General features: G+C 35.1%; 1 long non-coding RNA gene across 1 annotated transcript; it reads right to left on the bottom strand.

The window, feature by feature from the left end:
* Positions 1–744: 744 nt before the first annotated feature.
* On the bottom strand, positions 745–12107 carry LOC144374585 (uncharacterized). The gene is made up of 4 exons (XR_013433952.1): positions 12014–12107; positions 7694–7773; positions 2720–2810; positions 745–833 (listed from the first exon to the last, which is right to left on the bottom strand). It is a non-coding gene; the product is annotated as an uncharacterized LOC144374585 (long non-coding RNA).
* Positions 12108–17133: the final 5026 nt, after the last annotated feature.

Raw genomic sequence — 17133 nt, 5'->3', positions numbered from 1 at the left:
GAAGGTGAGCAATTTTCTGAATCTTGGATATATGAAACACACCAGAAAATGAGAGAGGTCTGTGGGAGAGGTTCAGTGGGAGATCACTGCTTAGCATGTAAAAGGATTCTGTTCAGTGCCCAGCATTGAGAAGAATAGGAACAAACAAACTATGTCAAAGCAATATGAGCAAATGTTTCTTTGGTATATGCAAGTATATATTTGATTTACAACTCAGTCAAAATTTCTGGAAAACTGTACTCCAACAAATGGACATCTATGTGCAAAGAAGGGTCAATAAAAGCAGCAAAATGAATTAAATATGTGTGTTGAGTAAAGCCACAAAACTCAAAGTACTAGAACAAAATCAGGAATATGGGTTCAGTAATATTTACATAGTTGAGTTTCTAAAGGAAAAATCATTTTTGGAATGACCAATTATAGAAAGACATAGGTATATATACCAGTGTCAAGATGCAGAATGAACTGTAGTCAGAGGAGGAAAGAAGAAGCCTGAGAAATTCAATGTCAAAATGTGGCAGTACAAATCTTTAGTGAATCTTATCAGAATCATTTAATACATTTTATTACGTTTCTTAATTTTTATTTGCCTTATAATTAATAATTCCAAAATTGTTATGAAATTCCCAGGGAAAATATAATTGTTTGCTCATCATGGAGAGTTTTCTGAGCTAATTAGCTCAGATATAGGTGCTGAGAGCATCAGCTAACACCATCTCAATGTTTGTTCATACCCATGTAGAAAATTGGTGTGTCACCTTTTCCTTTATCCACTCGTTTAACCACCATCAGTTTTATATTTTCTCTCTTGTATGAAGGAAGTGATATGACATCTATGGGAAAAAAAGATGTATGATAAGGCACAAAGGTTTCAGACAAGGCCATCCCAAAGAAAAATTTTTCTGAAAACTTGAAGAGTTATCAGATACCAATGAACCATTGTGTTTTAAAGAAATTGGTAAATACACTAAGAGTAATAGTGTTAGTGTTTGAGGAATAAACTGAATAAAAGTTTCTGGTTAAAATTTGAGTCTGGTGTGGCATATATAGACAGCTTTTTAAGGAATTGCACACAAGTCTCAGATCATCCCAAAATCTATCTGCTTTCTAGAGCTCAGAATTTATCTCAGTAATATGGTGAATTCCTGGCATGTCCAGTGACATGGTTTCTCACAAAAATCAGTAAAAGAATGATGAAAGCAACATATTAAGGCTGTTAATAAGAAATGTATAAATGAAAATATTAGACTTCTTTAAAGTAATGAATCCTTCAAAAATGCAATGTTGCTAATCTGAATGGCACATACGAATACCTCACACAATGTGGTGCCTACTAAATAAGAAGGGGAGAAATTGGTAGCTGTACATTACCCTGATTCTTCCAGCTGCTACTGGTTCTTATCATCTTAGAACCAGATACTGACTTGAAAACCGACAAACTGAAGGGATCTGACTAGAATTGTCTCCATTTACTTGCATTTTCTACCTAAATGCTATTTCCTCCCTCACTTTCCCTTCCCTGTAGTTTTTCCAAAAATATCCATAAAGTGGGAGCTTCTCTTTTTCCATTTTACACCCTTTATATGGATCTTTGCCACTATTTGTTGCCTGCCAAAGTAACAGATTTATCTTAGAAATATCATTTCTTCATATTAGTCCTATGTCCTTTGCACATCTCAAGAGACATGCTCAGAATGAAAGCAAGATTTATGATTGCACTTGATCTGGTTGTGTCCTCAAACTGTAGGAATCAATAGCAGTTCTTGCATATTTCCCAAAAGGAGACACAATGCACAGATGCAAATCATGTTGTCTATACACTAGAATCATTGGAATCACCTTAGATTCTAATGGACAAGTAGAGGCAAGAGTTTGAAGATGGTGCCCAAAGGATGATTCCTCATAGTTGCAGAGTTCCAGTGTGAAATTTGTCATCTTCAAATTTGTCTAAGTTAATTTCAATGTATCTGTGAATTCCTCCCTAAAATGTCCCCACAAGTTAAAATTCATAAGGATGTATAATACCTTCATTGATCATTTTTCATTACTAATTTTAGATTAACTTTAGATATCTGTGGATTTTGGTCATGCTTACTTACCATTCATACTTCTTTCTACTTTTACATTTGGTGTTTCTGCACTATCATTTTGCCCAAGGCTGTATTAACATATTGTATGTCATTAAATCATTTGGGGTAACTGAACTTAGCTTTGTGGCAACAGGTCTTCACTCCTCAATTTATTTCCAACTGTGAATAAGTCAAAAAGGGTGGGGAAGTTTTACTTTCCCCTTCACTCAACTTTGGGAATGGCAACATACAAATTCTTCCCACATTTTGAAAACCCTGTTCTTTTCCCTTTTCAAGTGTTGTTGAAATTTCCTACCCTCTCCTGACTACCATTTATTCTTTCTATTGTTTTTACTATGTGTGCTTACTGCCTTTCTCAGTCTTCACTCCCCCTTCTTCTGTGGTTTTCCTTATTTCAGATTTACCTGTGAGAGAAGCATGTATCAAATGCAACTCACAATGCAATTCCTTTAGCAATACATTCAATTCAACCTGTGGCTGAAAAGCAATGAAATACACCATTTCTTATGTTTATTTAACCCTACTATTTATTTTAATAGACATATTCCTTGAATAAGTACTGTATGCCAGTGCTCATATTTTTTGGCCATGCCCTTTCCAATGTATTTTGTATTCTATATGGTTCTTACCTTGTCCATGTCCATTTATTGTCTTTGTGCTTGGTTCAAATTTACTGGATACACAAGCAGCACACACCTCTCGATGTTTCTCAGAATCACTCTGGTGAAAATAATGACAATAATAAGTTTCATATAGCTTTCTGCATCCCTCTCTGACCATCATTATATTTATAGTAGGAAGACATTGCAATTGCAGATTACACCATTACATTTTCTGCAACAATATTTCCATATGAGACACATTTTCACATGCTTCCCTAATGAAGCTGAGCTCCTCTCTTCATCTGGCTACTGATGGGGAACATCAGGAAGAATGAAAGAGGAAATGTGTTCTCTTACAACAAACTCACTGATATGCATATATCCCAAACAACTAACATCAGTGCTTAATTAGTAAGCTCTGCATTCTTACTCAAATCTAAAAATAGAGTAGAAAATTTATTTAAAATGCTTTTGTGAATTAGATTTCATGTTTAACAGATTCACTATTTCTAACAATGAAGGGCCAATTGTTTTATTCATTTATATGATATTTGTTATGATAAGACCCTTCCAATGGGTCACCTCCAGTAGGAAGAAAATACTCTTGGACTTGTTTCAGTTGAGTCTCCAGAGACTTCCAAATATTTGCCTCATTAAGCAAAATGTTTAGATAGTCAAAATTTCATTTTAAAAGAAGAGAGCATCAATAAGAGAATGTGTCTATTTTGTATTCTATTTTGTTACATATCACAGAATGATTACAATTCATATTACACATAAAGAACACAATTTTTCATATCTCTGGTTGTGTATAAAGTATAGTGCACATTTTATGTGAACAAAGAAGCACACTCAATTTGGTTAGAGTATGCAATACTTTTCATCAAAAAAGAAACTAATAGGAATTTCAAAATCGTAAGGCAGTAGAACAGCATCACACTGAGTTTCTTAACTGACTACTTTCAAAGTTTGGAATCAGAAAAACTGATGAATTTGCATAACGAATAGGACAGCCTGTGTGGAAATGCTAGGGACCCTCAACAGGAATCAGTGACCAGATGAACATACATGTGCCTACACACCATGTAGGGTCACGTCACTCAGCTGACAGGCATTTCAAGTTCTTGTCCATATTATCACTACACTGATATTGTAGACACCATCCTAGAAATTACAATAAAATCCTGAAGGCAAACACCTTTGAGAAGTGTTCCATTGTAGTACCTCTGTGGGCAACACAGTAATCATGGCTTTTTAAACAAGACATGCATTCATAGAAGAAATAGATGGCAACAGTGCCAGGGAAAACTAGTGATGTGCAAGCAATGAATTCCCCTTCTAGAGGATTGAGGAGTCTCACAAACCCAATTAGGCAATGGCAAAAAGCAAAAAATAGGAAGTTCTCAAATCATGAATTACAAATTGTTCACAGATATATCACATTTACACTAGAAAGCATTTTGGAGATTCCTCAGGATTCTAAGAATATGACTGCCATTTGACCCAACTTTTCTACTCCTCGATCAGAACCCCAGTGTACCAAAACCAGCATGCACATGTGATTTATGAATGTTGCTGTTTTAGCACTGCAAGTCAAGATTGTAAAGTTCTGGAACTAACTCTGATACCCCCCAACAGTAAAATGCATTAAAAAAAACCAAAAAGACACTTAGCACTGAATAAGTAGCAATGAATAAGTAGTAATATACTTATTCATGGTACCCTACTATGTCAAAATGAATCCCAATCCTTTATGTGAATTCAGCGCCCTAAAATATTCTAATATACAAAAGGCACAACAGCAAAATCTCCTTAAGTATATAAAGAAAAATAGTTTAGTACAAATAGGAAACTAATGTAGATTTCTCTCAGTTCAAATACAACATTCTAAGCAAAGTAGGGAGTTGAATTTTTTAAGGTGAATCAACCAGTATTCAAAATACTGCTAAATATTCTAGGCAATATTCAAGAGCCTCATCACCTAATGCACATTATCCATACTTTTTTCCTAGATTTCAGAAAAAAATTTCATCACTATTTTTTAATAAGATGGTCCTCTGAAACAGACAGTAGTTAATGGAGGTACTCACAACAAACAAGTATTAGAGTGGTATAAACTGAAACTGAGACATAGATCTGTTGATAGCTCTGGGCTGCTACATTTTAGTTCTGTGGTCCGCCTGAAGATTAAAAGTTTCTGAAACTTTCACTGAAACATGTTGTTTGATTTTCTGTGACAGCAAGTTCCAAGGTTATGCCTGGTAAAAATTGCTCTCCTGTAAAACTACATACATGTGCATACACACCATGTATAGTCAAGCCACTCAATTGAGAGGCACTTCAAGTTTTTGTCCATATGATCACCATACTAATATTGTAGACACCATCCAGGGAATTACAATAAAATCCTGAGGGAAGACATCTTTGAGAAGTGTTCCATTGTAGTAACTCTGTGGGCAAGATCTGAAACCATTGCATGTTTGAACTTCCCAGATGTATAGCCAACTCTCCACACAGAATGGTGGAGGTTCACCCTCTTATATGTTCTCAGGATAGTGATAGGAATGAGCTGAAAATTCTCATCAGGAATACATGTGTTGTGTCTGTGGGACAGTTAGCTGCATAGTGTTTCATAGAGCACTGCCTCTTTAAATAGGTGGTTTAGAATACTGATAGTGAAGGAGACTGCTTTTTGAGAATTCAAGTGACACAAGAATCCAGCAGTGCTGGGGAATTGTCAGGTGCAATGGTATGTTCCTTCAGTTCCCAAAAGAAGGCTATGACTCCCATGTTCCAATAAGTTGCCAGGAAACCCCTCAGAGACATGGAATCTTGCCCACCTTTAGACCATTGACTACAGGAATCCATCAGGTGGTCTGCATTACATACTGGTTCCTAGGCTCCATGAACCAGAGTGTGTGTCAGGAAGTTTACACATTAGATAGCCCCACATTTCTGAGTAGATTAACAAGTAATGATGGTGAGATTCTCCTTGAAATTGCTAAGTTCCCTCAGCATTCTCTGTATGTGGTAGGAGACAAAGGAGCAGAGAAGCTCAGCTTATTCATGCAAATAACAGGTTAGGACATTTGGAGTTAGAACAAATAAAGTGTTGAATAATATTTGTTTCCCAGAAACCCCCAAAGTTATGTGTGAGTAAAATTAGAAATCCTGGACAGAAAGAAATATCTTCTTTTCTACTGTGTTATTATTAGGGAGTCTCAAAGCTTTTGCTATTATTATTTTTGATATTTTTGTTTGATAATTTCTATGAGTTTTCCATGTTATTTATTTTTCTCTTTCTATTTATTTGAGAGATTTATTCCATTCATTCATTTTTTTGTTAGCCAGAGAGAATTTTTATTCTCATTTTAAATCTTTTCATTTCTCATTTTTATTGCATTTTTTCCTCTTCTCCTATTCTGACTCTGCTTACTCTCACCACTTTCACTCTACTTACTTTTTTGAAATATGTTTCAATAATTATATTATAAGCAGGACATAATTTTTTTGCAGGTTAACCTTGTTATTTCCTACTCCATCTCATCATTTTGTGCTGTTCTGGAGATCATTTAAAACATATATTTTATGTACAGTGGATACATATTTTGGTTTATGCTGTGATCATTATTGGAGTTTATTCTCTCCTGACAGGAGCCAATATGAACTTGGTGTGAAGAAAATTGACTTAGAAGCCACTGACTTCTTACAAACAAAGCTGTGTTAGGTTCAGCACTGCACTGGAGATGGGTGGACCAGCTGGAGCCACACAGCTACACAGCCTTTCAGAGTTGGGTGTGGCCTGTCAAGATGCCAATCAACTTCATTGCTGCAAGAACCCTAACACACCAAAAGGCAATATTCCTCCTGCTAAAAACTTATCTCTGCCTTTGATCTACTCTCCCTTAAATAAACAACTTGATCCTTTTTCTAGTTGTTCAGTTCCAGCTTCTACTGGGATTGGGGAACATTTCAGGAGCTCTGCTTTCCTTTTCAAACTTAATTTCTGGCTCTGGCTCTTATTTCTTTACTAATTATTTGAGACTTTCTTTTTTCCCAGGTGGCTTACACCTTCTGAGCAGGAAACTACCCTGGCAAGGTGATGGTGGCTCTGTGATACTCTCCCATTATAGAGATACTTGTGAGTGAAAGTAACATGTTAAACATGCTCATTTTTCAGATGTGATCCTCATCTATAAACCGTGTCCAGGAAACATCCCAAAGAGAAACTTGCACACTACAAGTACCCAGGAGACACTATGGAACAGAAATCCATTCAAATGCATGGAAATCTACCATCTACTAACACAGACAACATGAGAACAGAGGAAAAAATACACCTCTCAAATTTCATGATTTCTCAATAATTGCATCCAATGACTTAGGTCTAACAACAACTAGATACTAAGAAAAAATATGTTAAATAAATGAATTGATTTCTTGAAGGGAAATGACATAAAATCAATAGAAATTGCATGTATACTAACAGAAAAGTACCCATCCTAAATCATTTTCCATTAACAGGCAATTCTGTGTCTCATTTGAGTCTGGTATCTTCTTCAGTAAAGACACAGGAATCCATGGAGAATAAAATCTTTAACCTTGTCATTGGTGACAGCTAATGTGAAATTAAACACTGAGCCTTTGGGAATGAAGCTATTTTTACATGAATATGTTCAGCAGTCATTGTATGTATGCATGATCCTAGTTTCAACTTGTATGATATTCTCCAATTTATCATTCACCATTTAAGGCTGTCACATACATAGAAATGCAAACTTTATTGGAAAATATTAGTGCAATTGCTTGCATAAAGTTTATCTGGCATCCACCTTGATTGCTAAAGGTATTTTGATATTGATGACCAGTTAACTTCTCTGTACTTAAATATTTAATTACTATGTTTGGATTTTCAAAGAGTATTGTAGTAGGTCATTTCAATTGGCATCTGGAAGCAGGAAAAAGAAATGACCAGGAATTTAAATTGACACATATGCCTACCTTTTGCTGGTGATGTGCAGTATTATCCATATCATAAAGCCTCTTCTGTTCTGTATCAGGTGATCCGCCCACATGTGACTCTGCTGACAAATATACAGATAAACTACTTAAAAATTCATGTGAAAGACACATTATACAAATAAAAAGGAAGAGTACTAATAATTATATAATTTTATTTGTCCAGTTAAATTTTTATTGAAGTTTTACTTTAGAAAAATATACATCATGTTTGAAATTTTTATTGCTGTTTGTGTGTGGGCCTATGTATTTTACACTCAAACATGTGTATTCTTGGAAAATACTATAATGCAAACTTCAGATCCCAAGTCTTTATACTGGGAGACAGGGTGTTTTTCAATTACTGGGTTTGCTGGAAACCTGAGAGGCTGCCTCAGCCCCTGAAGTACCTGCAATTATGGATGTGTGTCTCTGAACCCCATGCATACTGACATCATTGAAGAGTAATTTTACTGCTCCAATACCTCAGAAAACCACGTGGGGAGACACTAGGTATTCACCATGTATGATGCCCATAATAACTCACAACTTGTTCCATTCAAGTTGAATGAAAATTTCACAGTAAAATATTAAATTTCTATGTACACTGTAATCATCACACTGTTTACTCTCTCTCTTCCTCAATTATTAACTTTTAAAAATCCATTGTACTTTATTGTGTTCCAAATAAATGATTGCATTTACACCTTAATAGAATGAATTCCATATTATTTTTCTTTTTAGCTTCCATTTCTTCTCATATATTTTTCAATCAAAATTGCCTCTGTCTTGCAAAACATTCATGCCTGTTATTCCTGACAAACTGGTTTTCTTTCCTTGGGAGTACCTCAGACAGATTACAACTGTTGTACTGAGTAATAAACATGTGAGCTGTAAAGTATTCATTTTCCTACCCAGTTCATCAGTTACTGGACTTGAGGTGACTGCTTTTATATCATTTACTGTCAAAATCTTTATTTATTTCCACCTGTAATTGAATTTGTAGCAAGAACTAGAGGAGAAAATAGGGGTCAGGGATGATGTCTTTTCTAGAGATAGAGGTTAATGGAGACTTAAAAAGTGAGGTTATCCGCCAGAGGGAGGAAATGCTGAGGGTATGTGAGACTGTACATACACACAGGGCTTAAATGTAACATGCCTGACTGACTATAGGGATTGGCAAGGAGAACTGCCAGAGGACATCACAGGCAGAGAGAGGGATCAAAATACACAGTGAGAAAACATTTGTATTAAGAAAGATTCTTAGTAAATTTAAGATGCTTGGGAATCCATGTTTTAGAGAGGTGTTATGTCATATATGCACTATATGCATAAATAGTAAAACCAACCTCAATGTGATAAGCATGTGACCATGAGTGGCATGTGCATGAATGGAGATGAAAAATAAGAAGGCAGCAGTGCACTAGAAAATTGATGCAGGCCTGATTTGATGGAATTTTTCCAAAAATACAGAGGGTATGTAATTTTCAGTGAGATTTATGGAACTCATTTTAATTAAATGAACAAGAAAGAAAGTGGCTCAGTGTGCTTTGAGATCCTGACTGTAACACAAGGTTTCAAATGAGATGTGTAATAAAATGTAGGAACTGTGAATGTTGTTTTCATGTAACATGTAGTTTCTTCTGTAAAAATATCTTCCTGTGTTGAAGAAACTCATTTAGGTGCTTGGTGCACAATTTTCTGAAACCTGGATTTAGAAAACCCACTAGAGAATTAGAGAGGTCTGTGGGAGAGGTTCAGTGAGACAGCAAATGCTTAGCATGCAAAAAGACCTTTTTTAGTAAAATAAAGAAATAAAATATGTCATAGAATGATTAGCAAACACTTCATTGGTATGTGCAAGCATATTCTTGATTTACCACTCAGTCAAAATTTCTGGAAAACTGTTTGCCAATAAATAACACATTCATTTTATATAAAAGCAGTAAAATGAATTACATGTGTATTGAGTAAAGTCACAAGATTCAAAGTACTAAAACAAAACCAGGAATGTAGGTTCAGTAATATTTGCAGTTAAGTTTCTAAAGGAAAGATCATTTTTGAAATGATCAATTATACAATTATGTCGAGATGCAGAATGAACTGTATTTAAAGGAGGAAAGAAGACCCCTGAGAAATTCAATGTCAAAGCTTTTAAAATGCGGCAGTACACATCTTTAGTGAATCTTATCAGAATCTATTCATCCATTTTATTATAAGTACTTTTCCCATCCCTTATTTGCCTTATAATTAACAAGTCTAAAGTAGTGATATAAATCTGGGGGAAGATATAATTTTTTGCTCATCATGGGGGGTTTTCTGATGTATGTGTTTACAGTCAGCTAACACCATCTGGGTGTTTATCCATACCCATGTGGGAAACTGATATATCTTCCTTTTCTGTATCAGGTGACTCTACCAATACCAATTTTATTTTTCCTCTGTTGTGTGAAGAAAGTGATCCAACATTTATGAAAAAAAGAAATATGATAAAGCACAAAGGATTCAGATTAGTCCATCAAAAAATTGTTCTGAAATCTTGCAGAAATTGCAGATATCAATAAAATATTATGTTTTGAAGAAATTAGTAAATAAAAGTAATGATGTTGGTTTTTGAGGAGTAAACTGCATAAAGATTTCTGGTTCCAGTTTGAGTCTGATGTGGCATATCTACAAGGCTTTTAAAGTATTTTCAAAAAAGTCCCAGTTCAGAACATTTGTCCTCTAGAGTTCAGAAGGTATCTCAGCAGTACTGTGGATTCTTGGCATGTAAGCAACATGGTTTCCCAACAAAGCACCAATAAAATAATGGCTTAAACAAAATATATTAATGATAAGAATAGTATGAATGAAAATATTAGCTTTCTTTAAAACAATTAATTCTTCAAAAATTCAATGTTGCTCTTCTGAATGACATATATGGATGCCTCACATGTTGTGGGGCCTGCTACATATGGAGGAGAGAAATTGGCAGCTTTAGGTTGCCCTTATTCTTCCAGGCCCCACTAGTTCTAATCATCTCTCCATCAAATATTGATATTAAATGAGACAAACTTTAAAGACCTTAAGAGTATTCTCTCCATTTACTCATATTTCCTAGCTAAATTTCATGATTCCTCCTTCATTATCCCTTCCCTTTAGCTTTTCAAAAAGAACCCTAGAGTGGAGGCTTGTTTCTTTCCATTTTAAATTCTTTGAATGGATTTTTGCCACTTTCTTTCCTGGCAATGTAACAAATTTATCATAGAAATATAATTTCTTCATCTTAGACTTTTGAGTCCCTCTCAATTCTCAAGAGACACGTATAGAATGAACTCAATATTTATCCTTGCAATTGATCTGGTTGTGTCCTAAACTATAGGAACCCTTAGCTGTTCTTGCATATTTCTCAAAAGGACATGCATTCCCTGCCTGAGACCAGGATCTTTGGAATCACTATAGAATGTAATGGACATAGAGAAGGAAAGACTTGCTCAGTCAGAATGAGATTTTGGACATGATACCCAAGAGATGATTTCTTACGTTTTCAGAGTTCCAGTGTGAAATATGTCAGCTTCCAATTACTCTAAGTTAATTTGAATATAGCTCTGGATTTTACCTTAGGATATCCCTTCAAAGTCAAGTTTAGAAGAATCTGTAATCTTTTTCCAACATTAATTTTAGATACCTGTGGGTTTCGGGAATGCTCCACAACTATTTGTACTTCTTTCACCTTTTTTATATGCTGTTTCTTACCTGTGTTTTTGTCCTAGGGTATAGCAAAATGTTGTCACTAAATTTTGTACATGCCTAATCATTTATGGTAAATAAACTTAGCTTTGTGGCATCAAGTGTTTACTCCTCAATTCATTTCCAAGTGTGAATAAGTAATAAAGGTTCAGAAAGATGTACTATCCCCTTCATTCATCTTTGGAATTTGAAACTCACAAATTCTTCCCACATTTTAAAAACCCTGCTCTTTACCCTTCTCATATGTGGCTTGAATTTCCTGCCCTCTCCTTGGTAAAACTTATTCCTCATTTTCTTTTTGACTCCATGTACTCACTGTCTTTCTCGGTCTTCATTACATCTTCTTCTTGCTTTTTTCTTATTTTAGATTTACCTGTGATAGAAGCATGTCTTAAATGCAACTCACAATTGTATTCATTTAGGAATACTCCCAATTTAACCTGTGAATGAGACCTAATAAGATGCCACTTTTTATCTTCCTTTTTCCTTGCTAGCTATTTAATAGACATATTCTTTGAACAATTACTTGATGCTAGTGCTCATATTTTTGGCAATAGTCTCTCTATTATATTTTGTATCCTATGTGTATCTTACCTTTTACATATCCTTTTATTCTTTTTTTTCTGGTTAAATGGAATGCACCAAATAGACAAGAAGTACACTCATTATCTTGCTCAGAATCACTCTGTTAAAAATAATGGCAATAATGAGTTACATATAGATTTCATCATCACTCTTTAGACACCACCATGTTCATAGATATGAAGTCATTGCAATTGGAGATAAGACCATTACATTTTGTGCAACAGTACTTTCCAAATGAGACACTATCTTATGCATTCCAAATGAAACTGAGATGCTTTCTTCATCTGGCTTCTGCTGGGGTAAAACCAGGAAGAATTAAGAGAGACTGTGTTCCCTGATAACAAACACTGATATGCATATATCTAAAACAATTTAAATCAGTGCTTAACTAGCAAACATACTCAGCAATACTATAAACACAACAGAAAATTTATTTAAAACTCTCTTGAGAAATGGACTTGATATTATACAGGTTCAATATTTAAAACAATAAAGGGCAATTTTTTAGTGTTAAAATTGATGTGTTAAGAGATTTTCAAATCTGTTACTTTGTGTAGAAATAAAACACACTTGGACTTGTTTGAGTCACAGAGCTTGAAAAACATGAATCTCATTTAGAAAAATATATATAGTCAAAAATTTATTTTAAAAAGAGAGAAATTCAGAATGAAAATGTGTCTATACTTTATGTAGACAAATGGGCACACTCAATTTGGTTAGAGTATGCAACACTTTTCATTGAAGAATAACTAAAAGGAATTTGAGAAATTAAGACACTAGCAAAGTATCATGCTGTGTTTACTTTCTGAATATTTTCAAAGATTGGATCCAGGAAAATGGTTATAGGGCTGCATAATAAAAAAGACAGTCTGTGGGGGAAACACTGGAATGCCATGACCCAGAGCCAGTCAACAGATAAAACACAGAATCATGGCTCTTAAAAAATGAAATTTATTTGTAGAAGGAATAGGCTGCAGCTGTGCCAGGGAAAACTAACTGGGTAGAAGAGAGGAATCTCACCTCTGGTGAGCAGCAGAGAATCTCACCCACCCAATTAGGAAATGACAAAAAGCAAGAGATAGTTCTCAAATCAGGAACTACAAATTGTCCACAGACATACCACATTTGGTCAACATCTAGCACTCAAGGAAATACCATTCAAAATTGCATTAACATTTCAGATTTCCCCAGTCAGAATGACATTTATCAAGTAGTTAAATAATAAGTGCAGTGCAGGATGTGGCAGGAAACTACAATCTTACACTATCAGACTTAAAATTAAGACTTCCATGCTGGAAATCATTTGGAGATTCCTTTGGATACTAGGAATATGACTGCCACATGACCCAGATTTCTCACTCCTTGATCTGAATCCCAATGTATGGAAATCAGTATGCACATGTTACATATGAACTTTGATGTTTTAGCACTACAAGTCAAAATTATAAAGTTATAGGACTAACTCTGATACCCATCAGTAGAAGAATGGGAAACAAAACATGTGGAGATACTTGCCCTGAGTTTGAGCAAATTAGTTCTTCATGACACAACATTATGTCAAAATGAATACCCAAAGGTATATGAAATCACTGTGTGTAGTGATTTTATAGTATATGAAATTTTAGAATATAAAATATAAAGTTGTAACAGAAAAATCTCCTTAATTATATAAAGGAAAATATTTTAGAGCAAAATTAGGAAACTAATGTAGATTCCTCTCAATTCAAATATAACTTTTTCAGCAAAGGAGAGATTGGACTTTTGCATAGATATAAAGCTGTATTTGAATTACTGCCAAATCTCCCTGGCAGAGTTAGAGTACGAAAATATGATTCTCTTTTTGCTGACTACATTATATATATATTTTCTTCTTGGAATACCCGAAAAATTTACATTCATATTTTAAATTTTATGGGATGGACTTCTGGCAAAAACAGTGGTTATGGAGGCACCCATAACAAGAATTAGGGTCATGTAAAAGAGAAACTGAGATATAGATATGCTGAGAGCTTTGGGCAGCTAGAACTTGTTCCTCTGGTCTGCCTAAAGAATAAAAGATCATGACACTTTCATTGAAACATATTGTTTGAAGTTGTGTGACATCATGTGCCAAAGTTATGTCTGGCAGAAAAATGCTCTCCTGCAGAACAACAAACTTGAGCAGACATGCCAGGTAAGGTTAAGACACTCAGTTGAGAGTCCTTATCCACATTTCCACCACACTGGAGCTTTAGAACTTTCCTGGGGATTGAATAAAATCCTGAGATCAAACACCATTGAGAAAGGTTCCTACAATGTATATCTGTGGGAGAGATCTAAACCACTGCATGTCTAAACTTCTCAGTTGCATAGTCAACTATCTTCACAAAATGGTGAAGGTTATCCCTGATCATATGATCTCAGGATAGTAATAGAAATGTGCTGAAAACTCTCATCAGGAATTCATGTGTTATGCCTGTTGGACAATTAGCAGCAGTGTGGAGGCCTAAAGAGCACTATCTCTTTAAATGGTAGTTTAGAAAAAATATTAGTGAGGGTAAAGTGCTTTTTTGAGAATTCAAGTGACAAAATATTCAAGGAGTGTTGGGCATTGTCAGATGCAATGGTATTTTCCTTCAGTTCCCAAAAGAAATCACAGGTTCTGTAAGGATGCCATGACTGCCATGCTCCAATAGGTTGCCAGGAAACCCCTCAGAGACAGGGAATCTTGCCCACCTTTAGACCACAGACTGCAGGAATCCGTCAGGTGGTCTGCATTACATACTAGTCCTCAGGCTCCATGAAACAGAGTATGTGTCAGGAAGTTCCCACATTAGATAGACCCATATGTCTGAATACATGAACTCCTACTGAGGGTGAGGGTTTTCTTCAAATTGCAAAGTTCCCTCAGCATTCTCTGTGTGTGGTGGGGACAAAGGAGCGGAGGACCTCTGCTTATTCATGCAAAATAACAGGTTAGGCCTTTAGGGGCTATAGACAAAATAAAGAAATAGCTGGATAATATTTGTTTCCCAGTAACCTCCCAAAGTTATGTGTGTGTGTCTAAAATTAGAAATCCTAAACAGAAATATCTTCTTTCTACTATCTTGACATTAGGAAGTCTTAAGCTTTCGCTATTGTTGTTCTTGATATATTTTTGTCCATTATTTGTATAGATTTCCCATAATTTTTTCACATTCTATATAATTTTTTTATGACAGTTTTACTCCATTCTCTCTTCCTGACCCTGCCACCCTCACCCCCTCCCTGGTCACATTTGAGAGATCTTTTTTACTCTCATTTAAAATCCTTTCTTTTAACATTTTATTGCATTTTCTCTTTATCTCTTCTTCTGCCTATCTTTAGTCCCACCACTTTCACTCTTCTTTTTTTTTAAATGTGTCCTAATAATTGTATTATCAACAAGTCATCTTTTGTGGCCAGACAAATATTGTTATGTCCTTACCCTTTTATTAATTTTGTGCTATAAAAGAGATCATTTGAAATACCTATTTTATATACAGTTGATAAAAGTTTTGCTTTAAGCTCTGATCATTGTTGGAGTTTATTATCTCCTCTAACAGAAATTCTAGAGAATGAAAATTGCATGAATAACATGATAATTTTCACACATGGTACTCAGATATAAATTGTGCTCAGGACACATTATAAAAAAAACTGCACACTACAAATACAATAGTGTTCTCGCCAATGAATGTACTAATCCTGTCTCAGAGTTGTTGTTCAGTTTTCCCCTGCCTCATGATGATTTGTTCTGATGTATGCAAAGCCCCCCGCCCTCTCCAAAAAGTGTACTTAAGCTCGGCTTGACCTCTGCTCTGGGCTCTGGGCTGCTCTATCTTCCTGAGTGAGCCTGGAACCTCAGCATGCTGAATTAATAAATCCCCTTTTGCCAATTGCATGGAGCCAGTCTCTTGTGTGGTCTCTTTCTCCGAAGCTCCGCCGGACCCTTACATTTGTTTGGCCTGATATTTCTAGGGGTTTGCCGGTTTATATGTATTTTGTAATACAGTTAATTTTCTAAGATATTTTCACTCATTTTTGTTTTAGTTCTCTGATTCCTTTTCATTCTTATTTTAAATTCTTTCCTATTCTCTTTTATATGGAATTTCATCCTCATCTCCTCTTCAGTCTCTAGTTATTATAACCAATCTCATTGTCTTTTCTTTTTAAATTTTGTTATGATGATTTTATTGTCACTGAGGTCTTTTTTTTTTTTTAATCAAGGTGCCCATTGCTATTTCCTATGAAGTTCGATTAATTACTAAGTATTATAGGAAATCATGTGAAATATACATTTTATTTGTATGATTTGCATGCTTTGCTTTAAGCTATGATTGTTCTCAGAGATTCATCTTTCCCCTTGATGGGACGCTGGTGACTAAATATATTAAACATGCTCATTTGGGAACTTGACGCTGAGACTGATGGCCTGACCCGAACACATCCTAAAGAAAAACTTGCACACTGAAAGGACACACGCATAAATTTAGAACTAAAATGCTTGCAAAATCTCCTCCTAGGAATGAACACAACAGGGAAAAGAAAGGGGGTGGGGGAATTAAGATACCACCAAATATTGTGAGTCCCCCATAACTGCATCCAAGATCTTTTTACTAATGTTCACTTCAGAGGTAGGATGAACGTATTTAGTGATTTTGTTGATTTCTTGCATTAAAAGGTCAATGAACTAGAAAGTTTTGTTTGCATGCTAACAGAATGGATACATCCTGAAAGGATGTGACTCCTTCAACAGGCCCTTTGATTTCTCATTTAAGCCCGTTTCCTGCCTCAACTTACATAGTGGAGTCAAGGGAGAATGGAATCTTTAAGACCGGCATGGATTAGTGGAAATGGGAAAGTAAAATTTTGAGCCTTTGGGAATGATGATCATTTAACAGAAATGTCTTCACTGGCCATTACAGGTTAGGTATTTTCAGAATTTGATTGATCTTTCAGAGTATTAAATTTTTTCCTTATGATATGAGGACGTCACCAAGAAGAAAACTGAAACAATATTCAAAAAATTTTCTCTATTGATATGAAATGAAGGTTACTTTTAAGATTCTGCTTCCTTGATTTCTAAAGCTATTTTCATGTCCTATTACATTCTTTAGACTTAAATATTA

Source organism: Ictidomys tridecemlineatus, unplaced genomic scaffold, assembly GCF_052094955.1.
Source record: "Ictidomys tridecemlineatus isolate mIctTri1 unplaced genomic scaffold, mIctTri1.hap1 Scaffold_764, whole genome shotgun sequence".
In the NCBI taxonomy this organism is placed as follows: Eukaryota; Metazoa; Chordata; class Mammalia; order Rodentia; family Sciuridae; genus Ictidomys; species Ictidomys tridecemlineatus.
The sequence above is the reverse complement of the archived record's forward strand: the minus strand, read 5'-3'. Positions and strand labels throughout refer to the sequence as shown.